The sequence below is a fragment of the Cnephaeus nilssonii genome, assembly GCF_951640355.1.
Source record: "Cnephaeus nilssonii genome assembly, chromosome: 9".
In the NCBI taxonomy this organism is placed as follows: domain Eukaryota; kingdom Metazoa; phylum Chordata; class Mammalia; order Chiroptera; family Vespertilionidae; genus Cnephaeus; species Cnephaeus nilssonii.
This window is the reverse complement of record NC_137080.1, coordinates 47445666-47465168: the sequence shown is the minus strand read 5'-3', so window position 1 is coordinate 47465168 and position 19503 is coordinate 47445666. Positions and strand designations below refer to the sequence as shown.

At 38.2% G+C, this 19503-nt stretch overlaps 1 protein-coding gene across 4 annotated transcripts in view; it reads left to right on the top strand.

The window, feature by feature from the left end:
- The first annotated feature begins 4336 nt into the window (after positions 1 to 4336).
- The window catches only part of MANEA (mannosidase endo-alpha), a 44461-nt gene continuing 29294 nt past the window's right edge, over positions 4337 to 19503 (top strand). For 2 of the 4 annotated variants that reach the window (XM_079780726.1, XM_079780728.1), the window contains exon 1: positions 4355 to 4481. The gene's annotated coding sequence lies outside the window, so the exon portion shown is untranslated. Of the gene's footprint in view, positions 4482 to 19503 lie in introns of all 4 variants that reach the window. The other 2 variants (XM_079780730.1, XM_079780727.1) reach the window with 2 other exon arrangements.

Sequence of the window (19503 nt, the reverse complement as noted above, 5' to 3'; positions counted from 1 at the left end):
CGGTGCCCTCAGCCAGGGGAAGAAAGGCCCATTCTTGCACGAATCTTCGTGCATCAGGCCTCTAGTATTATCATAAAACTAACATATTGAGCAATATTAACAAACTAAAACCATCCTAAAACAATCAGAGTAATGGTTGGTAAATAAAAACCCCAGCTTAGATAAATGTATTTAGTTTTAATTCTGTAGATATATTTGAAGGATGGTGTTTCTCTCACATCCAAAGAATATTTTAAGGCTAATAATAATAATGAGTATACAGTGCATCTATGATCTTTCTTCTCACACATCATTTTTAAATAAACCTGAGCATCTTGTAATGGATGTAATGTTTACTAAATACTTACTGTTCATTGCTTTATTTATTTAACACATTTATTGAACACTAAGGCTACTGGAACAAATGACCATAAACTTGGTAGCTTAAAAAAACACAATTTCTTGAAGTTCTGGAGTTCAGAAGTCTGAATCAGTTTCACTGGGTGAAATCCCATTGTTGGCACAGTTACTCACTTGTAGGAGGATTAGGGGAGAATCTGTTTTCTTGCCTTTCCTAGCTTCTAAAGCTGCATTCTTTTAGTTGAAGCCCCTTCCCCAATCTTCACAGCCAGCAGCACAGTATTTTGCTTCAGTGGTCACCTTGCCTTCTAATCTGTCAAATCTCCCTCTGTCTGTCTCTTATAAATAAAAATAATAGTTAGGGCCCATCCAGAGAATCCCTATCTCAAAACCCTTAATCACATCTGCAAAGTCCCTTTTGCCATATCAAGTAGCATTCACAGGTTGAGAGGATTAGGACTTAGATATTTTGGGGGGCCATTATTCACCCTACTACAAACAGTACTGTGGCATATGTCAGTAGGTGCTGGAGAAAGGAGACTCAGAGACTCAGACATTTCTGTATCTGCGCTCATAGAGCTTGACATTATGGGGAAATAGAAGAAATGTATAAAGCATAGATCTGCTTTTTAATTGGATTCTCTAGCAAAGGAATGCATTAGCAGAGAATAAATGCATTTTTTCCTATTTTTATTCTAACAAGAAAATTGCCAGCTACCTCTTAGAATAAGCAGGCACAGAAAATCACCTTTCAGCAGATACTGTTGAGAGAAATTAACTTTTTCTTTCTTATATAAAGACAGGATGAATGGGCTCATCTATCTTAGGAAAAAACAAGCCTTTTTTTTTTTTTTTCCTTTTAGTAACTGTGCAAACTGCTCTTTTTTTTTTAATGTCAACAGAGGGTGTTGTGACAGCAGAGGAATTTTGTTTGGTTAAGGAATCTTAAGGAATCTAAAGTATCCTGCAAAGGAAGAAACTCAAACCCTAAATGCCTTAGGAAATGACCTACTAAAATCTGGACTTTAAAAGTGGTGTAACATTTAGGGCTTGGCTGGTTAAGGTGTGAAACTAATGCTTGATTACAACACATGAAACTTCCTTCCTTCCAAACACTGAGAGGCTCTCTATCACCCTGTTTTCCCTCCCCGGAAGTGCTGCATCTCCCCGCTTGCCCAGCTTTCAACTACAGGCATGCATCCATCTCAGCTGCCACCATCCATCGGATGCCTTACGGCATGTGCCCTGACTGGGAATCAAACCCACAACCTTTTGGTACATGGAATGACACTCCAACCAACTGAACCACACCAGCCAGGGTGAATGATACGCTTTTTATTGAAACTACACTGGTCCTTGTACCTATCAACATCAAATACAGTTAACCAAAAGAATATCTACCACTTCTAATGCTAGGACCAGGAGTCCACTTCGATGTGTCTGCCCCCAAAATGGTATTAAAGAATTTGATGGCTTATAACTGGCACTGGGAGAAGACTTTCACTGAATGATTGTTTTATTTCCTCTGAACACCTAAAAACCTATATTCACCACCACTTATATTGGACACTGGAAGACTGAAGTGTGGTAATATTGTCAGATGTTGTCAATTTTATGGCAAAGCTTTTGTACCCTTTTTATTACCTTTCCATAAGCAGGTACATCCCATAGGAGAACTAAGCTGCAATGTGATAAGCTATATATTCCAAGATCTTGGATTGGGCCCAAGTATCTTGGTAAACTCTATCTCCTCTTTCTCTACTCTATTCTCTGCTGAGGTAAATCTTATTCATTTCCTACCCAATATCCATTCTTTGCTTCTTTCTTAGTAACAGAACTCTGACTTAATTGGGGGTAGGAGTTGTTGAGCACAGGTGAAAGGCCACACTTCTGAGAGTCCTTTGCAGCTGCATATGGCTGAATGACTCAATTACAGTCAATCACATGAAAGCATAAATGGTTGGATTGTACTTCCCAGAAAACTCATTACTTTAATAAGTAGCCAGAAGAGCCATCCTTGCCCTTTTCAACAGTTCCTGCTACCACTTCCTTCTACTTGCTGACTAGGATTCAGACAAGATGTCTAGAGCATAGCAGCCATCCTTAACTATAAGGTAGATCTGAGGATGAAAACCAGCATATTGATAGAGGATGGAAGCCAAAAATTAGGACTGTGGAGCAAAAAATAAGTTAAATGATAAAAATAAAATAAAATGAAAAGCGGAGTCTGTGGAGTTACAACTGTGGCGTTACCTTATGATTCTTGGACTCCTTTATACAAGGAAATAGCAAAGCTGTGTCTTATTTACAAAACTGTTGAGTATTCTGTTTTATGTAATTAAAGCTAATCCTAACTGGCATAATTTCTCACATACTATATATTTTGTATGCGTCTGAGGCTCATTAAAATGGAGACAAAGAAAGGAATGGTTGTAGGTATAAAAGTTTGCATAGGCCTGGGAAATAAGAGGATCTTTATTGCTAATGCCAAAAGAGAAAATGGTTCTGTTGTTCTAGTAGCAAGACAAGATTAACTCCAACGATCTTATGGGGTGGAGACTATTATAATAATCAATGGTAATTAGGAAAAACTAAAGGCTACTATTAGGTTAATGCATGAGAATAGAATTTGATAAGAGAGAAGTATTTAAACTTTTTTGAAAAATGTTTTATTATTTTTTACTAATTAAATTTACTGGAGTGACATTGGTAAAGAGCATCATATTGGTTTCAAGTGTACATTGCTATGATACATGATCTGTATATCGTATTATGTACCACCACCCATATGTAAACTTTTAAAATACATAATTATGTATAAATTTTCAAAAGCAAAGAAGCCGATTAAAAATTAGTTAAGAATTGAGAACAGGCATTTCACAGAAGCACAAATAGCCACTAAGCATACACAAAGATGCACAACCCAGATAGCAAGGGGGGAAATGCAAATTAAAAGAGACTATTTCCAGGCAAAAGTTTTGAATCTAACCACAGCAGGTGTCATGGATAATGATGTGCCAGCTTAGCCCATGTGAAATGGATTTAAGTATATGTGACTCTCAAAACCTCAGTGTGTAGTGAAAAAGGAAGAGTCTGATTCATTATCTAAAATACACCACCAGGATAACTATATCTTTATGGAATCATACATATATAACTTTTTTAAAGTAAGGGGATGATTAATACAAAATTCAGCATAATGGTATTTGATAATGATAGCTGGCTATTCTTTTTATTATTCTTTAAAATGTGCAAATATGAGATAATTTATATATGTATACTTCACAATTAATATGTGTGTAAAAAATTCAGTGAGATTTTAAGGAGAGCAAACTGAGTACATCAGTAAGTTCTAAACTGTGCGTCAGGATTTCCTTGTTACCATGTAACCAAACAAAATAGATAATTCTCTTGGCTTCTGAGGCTGATGTAAGATGGTACCTTCAGCTGTAACCACTATTTCAAAGGTTCTTTTTTTTCTTCACACCCTCCTCACTGTTCTCAATTACCTCTATACGTATTGTAATACAAAGGTGATGTTCTATAATACTTTGCAAATTAAAAATGTCACCTTCATCTGTCTGCTTTGGCCTTCCAAGTAAAGTTCCATTAAACACAACGCGGTTCCTTAATTTAAAAAGGCTGAAAATAACCAGTGTACTGGAGTTAAACGCACAAACAAATTAGCAGCTCCTGTTGTGTTATCAAAATCAGCTGACAGTTACTGGTGAGAGCGTTCCAGTGGAACCTTAGAGGACCAGTTTCTAAGAGAGGGGCGAGTCATCTACCCATGGAGAAAGAGGACGGGAATCCAGCCTGACTGTATTTGACCTTTTCTCCACCATTAATTAGCTCAGGACACACTAAAGAGCTCTCCACTCACCTCCACTTCCCTCCACTTCCCTCCCCATCCGCACAGCCAGAGGGGCCTTTGCCAGGGGAACCAGAGCCCCGCCCCCGCAGTAAGCCCCGCCCCCAACAAGCCCCGCCCCCGGCTCCCGGAACGCTCCGCGCGCGCCGGTTCGGAGGAGGGGCGTGTTGGCCGAGCCGCCGGAGGCCGCAGGCGCCCTCCCGCTCCCCTCCCGACCTCGGCAGCTCGGCCGGCGGAGTCGCTGCCAGCGGCCGGACTCCCAGACCCCCCGGTGAGTAACCTGGGGGAGTCGGGGCCCCGCACTCGCGGGTGCGGCGGGCACCGGGTCCAGTGCCTGCGCCTGCGCGCTGGTTCGCCAGCCAATCTGCTCGCCGCTCCCGTGCACCCTGGGGCCGGCGGCGGGAGGTGGGAGCGGCGAGCCTCGGACCCCGGGCCGCTGCGCTCTGTCCCTCGGACCCCTCATTTCCGCCTGGGTTGATTTTATTGCCTTCTACCTTGCTTTCCCCCCACCCCGTCGGCGTCCTCCCCGCCACTTGGGCATGGAACCTCCACTTGCCTCGGTTTTCCCTCCCTGCCCCGAGCAAATTGGGAACTGGGGAGCGAGGACCCCACCTTGTCCCTCCATCCCCGCGGCGGCCGGGCCGGGAGCGGGGGGCGGGGGCAGCGAGGCCGGCCCGGGGCGGGCGGCAGCGGCAGTGCGGGCCCTGTCTCCCCGTGCTTTTAGGCGTGGGGAGCCGAGAGCGGGGATGGCGGGGCCCCGCAGAGACGTTTTTTTCCGTTCACCTGCTAACATGTTGGGCACTGTCATCGTAGACTTACATTCTGCGAAGTCTCAGGGTGCAACTCTGGTGGGTGGGTGTCTTTTTTTTCATTTTCCAAAAGAGGAAATTGAAATTCAGGCAGTTACGATAGTTTGTTTTGGTTTTATTATTGCAAGACTCTACAGATAGCTGTTAAGGGGAAATGTAGAAGTGATAAAAAAAAAAAATAAAAAAGCAAGGGAGAATACCGTTATATGAACTTAAAAAAAAAAGACAAAAGGGACTGAAATGGGTTATGTTAATGTATTTAGACAATAGTTGGGAATATTAATACAAAATGAAATTTAGAGATTGGTAATGATGTGTCACATTGCAAATCATTTTCATGATGTTAACTCTATTCATGTTAAGCTATATGTAAGCCCCTTGAGTGCAGTGAATATGGGGATTTTTCAGGCTCCACGCCTCAAACATTGGTCACGTAATGAATAGTAAGTGTATGATCAGAAAATAAGCTGTTTTGAGATTAAATTTGGGCTACAATTTTTGAATAGGTAACAGTTAATCACTGTTTAATGAAAATATGGTCACATGTCAGCAGTGTTATATTCTGTAAACTTGGTGTGTCAATATGTTGTAGGAAGGTGGGATGGCGGATGGCGTGAGGGCAAAAGCTTGAGTTCTGGAGCTAGACTTGCCCCGCGCCTTGCTAGTTGTTTAACCTCAGGAAAGTAGCTGATAAAGTTATCAAGGGCTCTGTGCTGTAGTTACATAAGCTGTAAAATAGCGTGAAAAGGGATTTCTACTTCCTAGATTGTTGTGAAGATTAAAACAGAAGGATGAGATTATCCTTAACTGAATTTTTGTTAGCCAGAGGGTACAAGTGTTTCCTTAAAACCGACCTGCAGACCTGGGCAGGAACCCTTGGTTCTGAAACTGATTTTGAAAGTTCCAGCTATGTCTTACAGTACTAGTGTATTTCTAGTGGCTTCATAGAAAATAAAATTAGAAGAAAACAATAGTAAAAAAAGAAAAGCACCAGAAGTCTGTATAAAAGATAATTAAAAGGTGAATTTTTTTGGCTTTCCTGAATATCATGATAACAGTAAATACTTTTTAAAATAATAGTTAAATCATACGGCTTCTGGATCCCTTGGTCCTCACTAAACCTCCAAGTCAAAAGCAAGCACTTCAAAGATTAAAAGCGCAACACACCAATATAGAAACCATAAAGTTTAGAAAGAACCTATGATGTAATGTGTGAACTGTCCTTTGCAGATAACAGATTTTTAATAGCCAATACCTGGAGTCGGTTCCTGCTTTGAGAACCTATACATCTATAATTAACTTGCAGGTTTTTGGTTTTTTTTCTCTCAAGTGACTTCTGAAACTTCTTTTGTGGAACCCAAATAAGTAGTTCCTCTATACCTTTCCTGTGAGATCATTACACCTGCTAGGCATTCCAACGGTCATTGTGGTTTTGCTATGTTGGACATAATTTTTATTAAAATTGATTTTTTAAATATTTGGGTCTGTCTGTATACCTATGATTCTTCCTGTATAATCAGTTCACTATAGACTATAAACATGTTAAGTATATGTATAGTCATTAGAATCTGTCTATACACATATTGCCCAAATACGTACCAGTATCAGAACAAAAAGGCCAGAAATTAAATTGTTTAAGGTGGACACTTAACAGTCACTGACTATGTATAAGATATATTGGGCTCTACTAGACTGTAGAAGTAAGGTTCTATTATATTTCCTATGTAGTAGGGAATATAATACATGTAAATAAATAACATGATGCAATACATTTTTTAAAATGCCAATTTAAAAAGCAGGTAACGCTGTAATAATAGAATATGTGAGAAAGTGAGTGCTTTTCTCTCTGGAACCATTAGAGGTATCAAGAAGAAGAGGCAACATTTCAGCTTTGTCTTGAAGGATAAGTAGTATTTTAAAAGTTAGCCATATAGACAATAGGCATTTAAAGAGAATAAATCATGTTTTAGTTTTCAATTTTTTGCCTGACACCCAGCTTTGATAGTAGTCATTGTCATCATAAATGCTTGTTCATGTTTATTCAGTGTAACGTAAGCCAGAAAGATTCTAAGAATTTTATAACTTATTTTATCCTCACAAAAATCCTGAGTGAGGTGAAAACACATATAGATGAAAAAAAAAAGGCAGGGAAAGGTCAGTTCACTTGTATAGGTGAAATAGCTAAAAAGGATACAACTGGAATTTGAACCTGGGCATCTGAACTGTAGAGCCCATACTTTTAATCACAATGACCCGCTGCCTTGCTTATGGTTGAGATGACATTTACTGTTATTTAAGATATGATGGTTGGGATAGAACCAGTGGGTCATCTATAATGATGTGATAAATTTTCTTAAGGGAATGTAAAAAAAAAAAAGAGAGGGTCCAGTTTAAGAAATTACATTGACAGGCAAGAGGGGAAAAAAGGCATCGATTTTCGTAAATGGATTTTTTTGGTGTTTTATGTTCATATGTAGATCTGAGAAGTTTATATATTACAAATATTTAAAAAATCAGAACTAGCCCTAACTGGTTTGGCTCAGTGGATAGAGCGTCAGCCTGCGGACTGAAGGGTCCCAGGTTCGATTCCGGTCAAAGGCATGTACTTTGGTTGCGGGCACATCCCCAGTAGGGGATGTGCAGGAGGCAGCTGATTGATGTTTCTCTCTCATTGATGTTTCTAACTCTCTATCCTTATCCCTTCCTCTCTGTAAAAAAATCAATAAAATATATTTATAAAAATCAGAACTATGTTGCCTATATTTCTTTTCTTTTTATTTATTTTTAAATACAATCGATATTTTATCAATTGATTAAGACATTACTCTTTTATACTTTCTTTCACATACATTATCTTGCATGGTTCACAGAACAACTTTGTCAGAAAGCAAAACAGGCAATATATACTCTTTTGCAAGAAGAGATTAAGTTACTTACTCAGGGTCACACAACTAAATCAACATGACTGATTCTTCCATTCCAAGATCAATATTCTTTCCATTATATATCCTGACTCTCATGCATTTCACCACTGAGCTAGTCAACGTCTCAAAAGTCAATGTCTTGCTGATTTCTAAATTCAGTAGTTATTTCTCCATCCTCTGTGACTCATCAATATTCATTACCATTGATTATTTTCTTTTATCTACCCCAAACTTTTCTTATAAGGATTGCTTTCATTTTAGAAGACAGAGTAAGAAAACATAACTATATTTTCTCACCCAGAGGTAATCATTATACCTATTTACTTTATTTTCTCCCTCTATGTGTATCTTTAATATAATTGAGATAATGTTATATTCATAATTTTTTCTACTTCATGGAAATTTAAGGACAACAAATCACAAGTAACCAAAAATAGTTATATCATTCCTTTATTCTTATCTACAGGGCTGCCCCATTCCATAGGTAGGAATTTCACTCCCTGGAGTCCCTCAGTGCAGAGCTTGAAAGAGTACATGAGTTGGCCCTTCCCAGAAATAAGCAGGAGTTAGGTTAACAGCGTATGCCCTCCAGTTTGCTTTCTTTATTTTTCCTTTTTAATTTTCAAACATGTTTAGACTTAAAAGTTTCAAAAATAATACAAAGAATTAAACAGTTCTCCATTGTTTTTTTCTGAAGCTTCATCAAATGGTAATATTTTACCACATTTGCTTTATCATTGTACACGTACACACTTACATAGTACATTGTATACAATTACGTATATGTAATTGTATGCATGTGTGCACATATGTGTGCAGATATAAATATACATAGACCTGTGTGTGTGTGTCTAACATTTTGATGTTTCCTCATACTTAGATCCAGATTAAATTTTGAAAGATACCACAGCAGTGATTCTGTGTCCTAAAGACATTCTCTCAGGAGATTCATGATATCTCCTTCCAAAATTAACTGAAGAACTTAATTTTTATCACTTGTCTAATAACGTGGTTCTATACTATTACTATTTTCCCTTTGTAGTTAATTAGATATCTTTGGGGGAGATATCCTGTTTCTCATCAAACTTTTTCTCATTTAATATCCATTGATAACTCTTGCCTCATAATTATTGTTATGATAGTTGCCAAATGATGATAATCTAATTCCATTATTCCATCTAAATTTATTAGTTGACTTTCTAATATGAGTCTACTTTATTCCACTTATTTTTGCATTTTAAAAAATATAGATTCAGTAGTTCTCACTTTATTTTAATGCCTTAGTTTATTCTTATTCCTTATTTTCATGCTGAAATTGTCCCAGATTTCACCAGTGGTTGCCCTGTCAAGCTGGATATAATTCCTACATTTTTGTGTATACTTCCCTACTTTCTAGGCTTACCTTATAAATTTCCACCCACAGTCTTAGAATCAACATTTCTCCAAAGAACCTGGTTCTTTTAAGTAGAGAAGGGTACTTAAAAACCAAAATCTTGGCATCAGATGTGTTAATTGCTGCTGCTGATGCTTTGGTTCTAGACTCAGTGGTCAGAGCTAGGAAATGTGAATATATTTACATGTACACACACACATACACCCCTACACCTATCTTTTGATGGTAAAAGCCCCACATCCATACTGAAACTGCCAATTACAATCTAACAACACAATTTTTATTCTAGTCTCCTACTTTTTTATAACTCACTTTTTTTTTGTCAGTGAAAATTCTGGGCCCCATTTTCCAGCATATATTGCTTATTTGCTTACTTCTAGAATACACATTAAGTACTTCAAGATTTGCTAACCGATACCATTACAAAAAAAAAACCCAACTTACTAACTGGAGTTCAACATTTAATATTAGATATGTTTGTTTTAAGTGTGCTAAATATAAAATGGCTCAAAAAAGAAGACTATGCAAAGTTATAATCAGAGAAGAGTCTTTCATTCCCCAACCCTTCTATTTCATTTTCATCTCCTACATATTTTCCACCTTGTTCCTCCTCACTCCTTTTAAATAATCAACCTAATTAAAGTCTTGTTTAGTCTTTGTGTTTCTTTTGCTCATGAGAAAATGTATGCTTTCTATTTGCATTTGGCTTTTTTCACTTAGCAGTATATAAAAAAAAAAATCACTTTATGGGATTTCAAGAATCTCTTCCTCATTTTTTTTTCCCCGCTGAATATGCCAACCACTACAATTGCAAAGCTGTATGCGAACTTATGTACTATTGTTTGTGTATTTTCAAGCTAAATTCTATGAAGTAGGATTGATGACTCAAAAGGTAAATGGATGTGTAATTTTGTTAGGTATTGCCAAATTCCCAAAAAGATTGCACCAATTTGCCTTCACTGGCAATATATGGGAGTGCTTGTTTTTTCACTCTTGCAAGAGGATGTATTTTTATGCTTTTTCCCCCCATTGTCTTATGTAAGAAATGATATCTTTGTAGTTTTAATTTGCATTTTTCTAATTTTGGGTAAGGTGGGTCTTGCAAATATATTTTCACTCAGTTTGCCAGTTGTCCTTTTACTTTCTTTATAGTGTTTTCTGATTGTTAGGATGTCCCCCATACATTTTTTGATAGCTCAATTGAAGTTTCTTTTCAGATTTAACCCATTGGAATTAAAACTTATTCAAAGTGTGTATATATTTTGGGACACTGTATATATTTTTAAAGATTTTATGTAGTTACTGTCCTTTATTCCTTCTGAATTTTGAGTCATAAGTTATAAAGCCTATCACTACACTCAGGTTATAAGCAAATTCAGGTGGGATTATTTATTTAATCATTTGAATGATTCTGAGCCTTACAAGTTGCATTATTCTTTGGGAGGTTTGGGTCCGAAAGGGGGTGTGGGGTTTAAAACCCCTGTTTCAAAAGTAGCAGCAGAGAAGCAGAGATCATAAGTAGAATATGGCAGCTGAGAAAATGAACTGAGTTTTTAGCAGTTGTAGGACTCTGTGGGGAACAAAATTGGAATTGAGAGTCCTTCCCAATCCATGAAAGACTCATGCTTTGATTTTAGAACCTATGGTTGTTATTGAGTAAGGATGAATCAGAAATAAAACAAATATTAATAGGGACTTAAGCCCAATTTTGAAGATTCCAGTTTGTGATTAGATTAAGATAATTCTCTACTCCAGCAGACTAAGAAGCAAAAAATAAGCTTTCTCAAAGGAAAATAATATATAGGGCCTCACATTGTCTCTAAAATTTTTATATACAGTATGCAGCATTCAATAAAAATAAACCTAGTTTACAAAAAAAAGATAGTGAATGTCCAGATATTAAGAGAGAAACAAACAAACAAACAAACAAAACATTAAACAGGCAATAGAAATAGAATCTTTAAGATCCAGATTCAGGTTATTAGAGTTGCACTTTATATAAATGCAATTACAATATTCAAGGAAGTAAGAGAGAAGATAGATAGTTATAATAGAGACTGATCTTTGGAAAGAGTGGAATGTAAATTCTAAGACTAAAATGTCTTTAAAGAATCTAGAAAGAAAAAAAAAACAATAGTTGAGTTTTCAACAGAAACAGTGAAAGGCAGAAGATAGTAGGGAATGCTGAATGAAAATAATTGCCAATATAGAAATCTATATATACATGTTAAAGAGAAGGAAAAATAAAGGTATTTTCAAATGAACTAATATGGAAAGAACTTATCAGCAGCAGGCTACAATAAAGGCCCTAGTAAAGGAATAATTTCTTCACTCTAAGGAAATTATTTTTAATAGAAGTATGGAGATGCAGGAAGATGTGAAGATCAAAGCAAAGGGTAAATATAATGAACATTGGCTATACAAAACAATATAATAGCTGATTGGGTTTATGATATACTAGGGGCCCAGTGCATGAATTCGTGCACCTTGAAAGGAACTGTGGACTGCGAGGCTGCGGTGGGCACAGCCTCTGTGCCCTCGCCTGGCTCCTCCTGCCACAGCCCCCGGTGCCATGTCTGCCAGCAGCCCTGCTCCCGCCGTCACTGCTCCCACATGCTGATGGTGTGGCCCCGTTCGCACCTGCTGACTGCGTGGAGCGATTGAGGCTGCTGACTGTGTGGAGTGATTGGGGCCTGCACTAGCAGCAGGTGCAAGCAGGGCCATCGCCGGCAGCAGGTGCAGAGGTGGTTGCCGGCCCTGATCGACCCTCAGGAGCAGGGGAGGTGGAGAAGCCCTGAGGGGTGATCAGGGCCAGCAGCTGCTGCTCACACCCACTGACGAGCATCAAGCAATCGGGGCTGGTGCAAACAGCGGCTCTGGTGCCGGCAGCAGGTGCAAGCAGGGCTGGTGCCGGTAGCAGGTGTGAGCGCCGGTGGGACAGTGGTGCTTGGGAGCAAAGAATTTTCAGTAACCACCAGAAGCTCACCCTAATGACAGCGACCAGTGCCCTGCCTTGGTCTGGTGTCCCCACTCACCTGCTCCACCATCCTGCCGTGGCTGACGCCCACCATGTTCTGCACTCTGCCGCCTGCTGCCCATGCCCACCATGTTTCGCACGCACCCACTGGTGGTCAGTACACATCACAGCGACCGGCTGTTTGGTTGTTCAGTTGTTCCACCGTTTGGTCTATTTGCATATTAACCTTTTATTACATAGGAATATATAGGATGTAAAAAAATAAAATACACTTAAATAGAAGCAAAAAGTTGGGGCAAGCATAAAGACAATATATTTTTTTTTTCCTGTGGCTAAATTTAATATTTTTCTCCCCATCTTTGGTTTTCAGCTGTTTTTCTATGATATGTATACAAAACCATATATAGTATGGTCTTACTAATATTTATTCTGTTTTAGGTTCAAATTGCATCTTCAGTCTGTGAGTTGATATGTTTTTTTTAGCTTTGGAAAATTATCAATTATATCTCCAAATATTGCTTTGACTCCATTATTGCTCTCTTATCTCCCATTTTGGAATATGTTATTCACATGTTAGAATTTTATGTCCCATGTATTTCTTTAATTTTTTAAAACTTACCTCCTTTTGTCTCTTCAGTCTGAATAGTTACTTCTAAACTGTCTTTCATTTTCCTCATTCTCTGAATGTATATATTTTAGGAAAGATTGACAGTCCAATTTGAGAATAGTGCTGCAATGTGGAGTTTGAAGTCATATTTGAAGGGGCTACAGCATCTTGGTTTCAAGAACTTTTAAAAACTTAAGTTGCTGATATTTGTTCAGGATAAAACTCCGTATTAAAGAGTAAGGTCTGGAAATAATTTTCAAATTGATTAAGTGGGAACAAAATAGAAGTGAAGGAAATAAAAACTTCCAGATAATTATGGGAATGGAAAAAAACCTAACTGATCTCAGAAAAATTTTAGGCCATATCAAGACTTCACATAAGCAGCAGAAAAATGATCTCTGTAGAGTTGTGAAGCTGGAAAACTATCACAATTCAACATTTATTTCCAAAAATTAAGGGGAAATTCTTTCATGTTATATACTCACATATGTTCTCAATAGGTTCTGTGACTGTAAGCAAAACAATTTATAACAAAACCAATTTTACCATAATCTAATTGCTTATAAACCAAACTTAAGTTCCTACATCTCGTCAACATTGTAACAAAAGAGCATTTAACAAAATGAAGTTATTTGAGGACCTTGCTGCCTTTACCAACAGAAAATGATTGCAGTCAAATCCCATAAAAAGTAATTATAGGCAAAAAGTTATCATTACTTGTAAACTCGGAAAGCATGCTGGAGATGTGCTCACAAAACATCTGACAACTGTACCCTAATATTTAAGTTAAAGCAAACAAAATAATTAGTGAGGTATGAATGAATAAGTAAATTACAAATATGAAAACTCAGAAATTAGGTAATATTAATCAGAAAATATTTAGAATAAAAGCTTTATAAATGATTTGATAAATGAAGACTAAAAGACAAGCACAACAGATAAATCCTTATGAGAAATACAGGGTAAAGAGAAACTTAAAAATCAAAATAAAATGAAGAGGTGAAAAAGCAAGTGCATTTGTAAAAATTCAGCAAAAATTCAAAGGAAGTAGTAGGACTTCCCGTAGAAGAAAGGCAAAGCAATGCAACAGAACAAATTTAAATAGAAAATAATTTGATAACAGTAAAAAAGTGGATGTCTCCCAGCTGTCTTTGCTCAGTAGTTGAGCATCGATTTATGAACCAGGAGGTCCCAGTTCCATTCCCTGTGAGGGCACATGCCCTGGTTTTGGGCTCAATATCCAGTGTGGGGCATGCAGGAGGCAGCTGACCAATGATTCTCTCTCATCATTGATGCTTCTAGCTCTCTCTTCCTTTCCCCTCCTCTCTGAAACCAATAAAAATATATTGGGGGGATGGGGAGGGAGTGGATGTCAATAGGTTAGCTCATTTCTCAATGGGAAGATAAGTTTCTGTATTGTTTCTGTTTTTGCTATGAATTTTAAGGCATGGCTATTTGAAGAATGAAAGAAATTGGTGAGGTAATAGGTTTGATGAAAAATGAGAAGAAATGAAATAATTCTTTTTAGAAAAGTGAACATACTAGGGAATAGTAATAGGATTGTTAAGCAGTTGAGTGTTGATTTTAAATTTATGGTTGTAAATTCAAAGTGAAAAGTCAGCATGGCTGTTTTTCTCCAGTATCATTCTGTGATTGTGGATCAAAGTCAAGACAAACATTTATTTGAGGTTTTCTCACAGAAGTATTAAAAAAGGAGAAAAGTAAAGGTAGTTAAGGGTATTTGCAAGTGAGGAATTACAATGCTGTAAGGGTATTTGCAAGTGAGGAATTCGTGACACCCATCAGCCAATCAGGAGTGAGTATGCAAATTAACCCAACAAATATGACGGGTTAATTTGCATATGCAGGCGCCGAGCAGCTGGGGGCGGGGGGGACACAGGCGTTCTTCACCACCCCAGCTGCTCTAGCCCTCTGGGCAGCGTGGAAAGGCGGAAAGGCAGCTCTGGGCCGGAGCGAAGGTGGTGCCGGCAGCCAGGGGAAGGAAGGCCCATTCTTGCACAAATCTTTGTGCATCGGGCCTCTAGTGAGATATAAATTTACCAGAGACAAAACATGAAGAAAAGGGGAAATAGCAAAAAAGTGGTAGAATTGATGGGTTGGACATCTCAGTAAGACCCAGGGATTGCAAGAATGAGAATATTAGTTAGAGGGGTCCAAGCGCAGAAGATTATGTTTAGGAAATGGAGAAACATGAAATAGAGATTTTGGTCAATGTTTGTAAATGAACAAATTAAAAGTATGAGTATGACACTTTAGTTGGTGAAATGGGGTGGAAGAACAGATCATTAGAAATGAGGCAGTGAAGGACTGGGAGTCTAAACTACTGCATGGATCATCCATGTTAGTAGAGTACTAAAAATAGTAATAGAAGTTGGGTAGGAAGGAAAAGTCAGTCAGTGATGATTTTGCTAAAACCATCAGTGAATGGGAGATTATTAGATTCAGATAATGGTAAAGCTTGATGACTTGAATGTCTTTTTTTTATAGTTGCTTCCTCCTCCTTATTTAAAAATATGCCAATATCCTATCTAATAAAAGAGTAATATGCAAATTGACCATACATCCGCTACACCCACAAGCCATGCCCACCAGCCAATCAGGAGCGAGTATGCAGATTAACCAAGATGGCTGCAGGAAGTAGTAGGACTTCCCATAGAAGAAAGGCAAAGCAATGCAACAGAGGACCCTTGCATTTCCCTGGCAATGGAAGAAGCTTTCTGCACACCCTGGCCGGCCCAGGCCTCCGCTCAAGGCTACAAAGTTTCAATTATAGAAGATAAATACATCCCAGATACCAGGGCCTCTGCTTGGGTCGCCGGGGGGCGTGGCTGGCCTGCAAACCACCACAGGCCCCTCGCCCAGGCCTCCCCATGCCCCACGGGTACCCCCACCCTGATCCAGGACACTCTTCAGCTGGCCCCCACCCGTGCAGCAGGCCTCTGTCCTATCTAATCCTATCTAATAAAAGAGTGATGTGCAAATTGACTGTCACTCCAACACACAAGATGGCTGCCCCCATGTGGTCAAAGATGGCTTCCCCCATGTGGACACAAGATGGCCACTACAAGATGGTCAGCAGGAGAGGGCAGTTGGGAGGGACCAGGCCGGCAGAGGAGGGAAGTTGGGGGCAAACAGGCTGGTAGGGGAGCAGTTAGGCATCAAACAGGCTGGCAGGGGAGTGATCAGGCTGGCAAGCAGAAGCGGTTAGGGGCAATCAAGAAGGCAGGCAAGTGAGCAGTTGGGAGCCAGCAGTCCTGGATTGTGAGAGGGATGTCCGACTGCCCGTTTAGGCCTGATCCTACCTGGACATCCCTCGAGGGGTTTCAGATTGGAGAGGGTGCAGGCTGGGCTGAGGGACACCCCTCCTGTGCACGAATTTTGTGCACCGGGCCTCTAGTTTTGTTTATAAGTCTTCAGTGGCCCGGTCCCCTGTTTACCCAAATAAGAACTGTCCTCTTACTTAGGTACAGTTTGTTTACAACATGCCACTACAGCTTTGCTTTACCTTTACCCTACCATCTTGTTTTCTGTGCCTCAGCCAAACTTATTGTTTCATGTCCAGTATCTTTGGGCATACTGTTTCTCTGGTGACATTCCTTTTTTTCTCTCTATCTATTCCACCAGTCTATTTATATTATGTTCACACTTCCAAGATTTTACTGTGTGTTTTTTTTTTCCTGAAGAGTTTTCATTAATGCCTTAGTGTATATGACATTTTATTCCTTTATATGCCTTCCACTTCTCTTTTGACACTTTTCTTTGAGTTATAGTTATTTGCATATGTCTTTCCCTTACTCCTGGACACTAAGAACCTTGAACTTAAGAATTGTGTCTGTCCGGCCAGCATGGCTCAGTGATTGAGCATCGACCTATGAACCATGAGGTCACGGTTCGATTCCAAGTCAGGGCATATGCCCAGGTTGTAGGCTGATCCCCATTCGGGGGTGTACAGGAGACAGGCAGCCAATTGATGATTCTCTCTCATTATTGATGATTCTACCTCGCTCTCCCTCTCTTTTCCTCTCTGAAATCAATATATATACAGGCAGTCCTTGGGTTACGTCTGACTCAATGTATGTCATTTTTTGGTGGCATTACCATCTCCCATTTATTTATAAAAAAAAAATGTTCCGTCATTTCGAGGTATGTACATACATGCTTTATGTTTTTTATTATTTATTTACCACAAGTAAAGGTCAGGAATTGTTATCTTTCCATTAATTTTTTTTTATTGTTTCACTTCATTACTGCCGTGTATGTGCTCCATGTGAGTGACATAGGTGCTTATGTAGGTGGGTTCTGACTTACGGCGAAAATCAAGTTACATCGCACCATAGGAATGGATCTCGGATGTAACCCGAGGACCTACTGTATACTAGAGGCCCAGTGCACGAATTCATGCACCATTGGGGTCCCTCGGCTTGGCCTGCAGGATTGGGCCCAAACGGGCTCTCCGACATCCCCCGAGGGGTCCCAGATTGGAGGAGGGCGCAGGCCAGGGTGAGGGACCCCACTGGTGCACAATTCAGGGCTGGAGAGGGACGCGGGAGGGTTTCAGGGTACGTCCATTCTGTCTAGCTTAGTCCCGATCAGCCAGACCCCAGCAGCAAGCTAACCTGCTGGTTGCAGCATCTGTCCCCTGGTGGTCAGTGCACATCATAGGGACTGGTCGACCAGTTGACTGCCTCCTGGTGGTCAGTGCAAGTCATAGCAAGTGGTTGAGCGGCCTTAGCATACATTAGCATATTACCCTTTGATTGGTTGAGCAGACAACTGAAAGACCGGACACTTAGCATATTAGGCTTTTATTATATAGGATATGTATGAATATGCATGTACATATATATATATATATATATATATATATATATATGAATTATCTTATTAATCAACCTAGCATACTTCATTTTTATATAATACAGTTGCTCAATTGAAAATGAATTGAAAATGAGTTCTGCATCTTTTTGTTTTCTAGAGGTTTTTTTGTTTCTGTTTTTGTGTTTTGATATTTCAACCAAATAAAATAATTTTTTGTTTGTTCCTGGGAGAACAATAAGAATTCAACTCTTTCTCATTTTAAAGTCAACTATGTCAACTTTTATAATGCTTGTTTTAGCTTAAATCTTATGTTATTGATTGATTACATAACATACTTTAATGAGTTCAGCCTGTTGGTGTGGTCACAGTTTATTCATGTAATAACAGTATTAAAATATAACTTTATGGGTGGGGTCCCTAAATTAGATTATTAGGATCAACAAAAGGTGTTGCTTTTATAATCTTAGTTTTAAAGTTTAGGAAGGAGAATGACATTAGAGCATTTTCATCCAACTAGTGGATTAATATAATTCCAAAACAAAATCCCCAGACCCATCTACCTACTTCTTTGCTAAAAGTCCATTTTCATGGCTTTTTATAAGAGTGAAGGAACTAATGTGATGGAATGTATGGATGGGGAAGTGGCAAAGAAGGTTTAGTAATCAATATTGTTTCCCAGAAGTTTTGTATATTTCATATACATCGAATTATATATATATAATTACACATATTTGATATGTAAGGTATCCATATATCTCTATATAAGATGAATATGCACATTATATATTTGTGTGTATATATGTTCCTATGTATGATTTATATATGCTATATGGATGTACCATAGCTACTTAAATAAAAATTTGAAACCAGGAAAATAAAATTAATATTGGTTAGGTATGCTTATGTTTGGGAAAAACTATTTTAAAAAAGGGTGAGGGGATATTAAACACAAAACTCAAGTGGTTTCCCTTAAGCAAAGAGAAGGATTAGGGCTGGTGATGGGCAAAAGGCACAAAAGGTGGAGATAGACTTTTAAAAGCTGGCACTTTTATTTTCTAATGTTTGTTTCAAACTAAACATATTTTTTTAAATATTAATCTTTAGGTGTGATATTGTTCACAGTTAAACAAAGTTGACTTTGAGGAGAGTCTCTGAATTTTAGCCTTTAAAGAATTAATGCTTGCTCATCTTAGTATTTCTTGCGTATATGCATAGTAGAAGCATCAGTTTATAGACACTTTTTGTGTGTGACAAATACTTGGGTTTTAGATTAAATTTTACTTGTGTGTCTTTTCCATCATGGTTAATTTATTTTAACTTAATGCTTTAGAGTAACAACAAAGTGATAAATAGTAGAAAATCATATTTTATAAATACAATCAATATAAACATTTCATCAAATAACTAATAAAAATTTGTGCATAAAAAGACTTAAATATTTTATCCTGTATACATATATACCTATGTACATAAGCACACCCTATATGTATGTGTATATATACACACTTAATAAAACATAAAGAACATACATGAAACCACTTTAGAAGTTGTAAGTTAATTTTATAACCTCTGTTCAATGTGATTTTCAAAGTGATAAAGTAATATTTTTAAAAATCAGGAATCTAAGTTGTGATCATTTAAATTTTTTATCTCATTCTATTCCATATAACAAATGTCATTTAAAATGGGTGATTACTCCCTTCTTGTTTAATAATTATTTTTTGTTGAAAAAATTAGTTTCTTG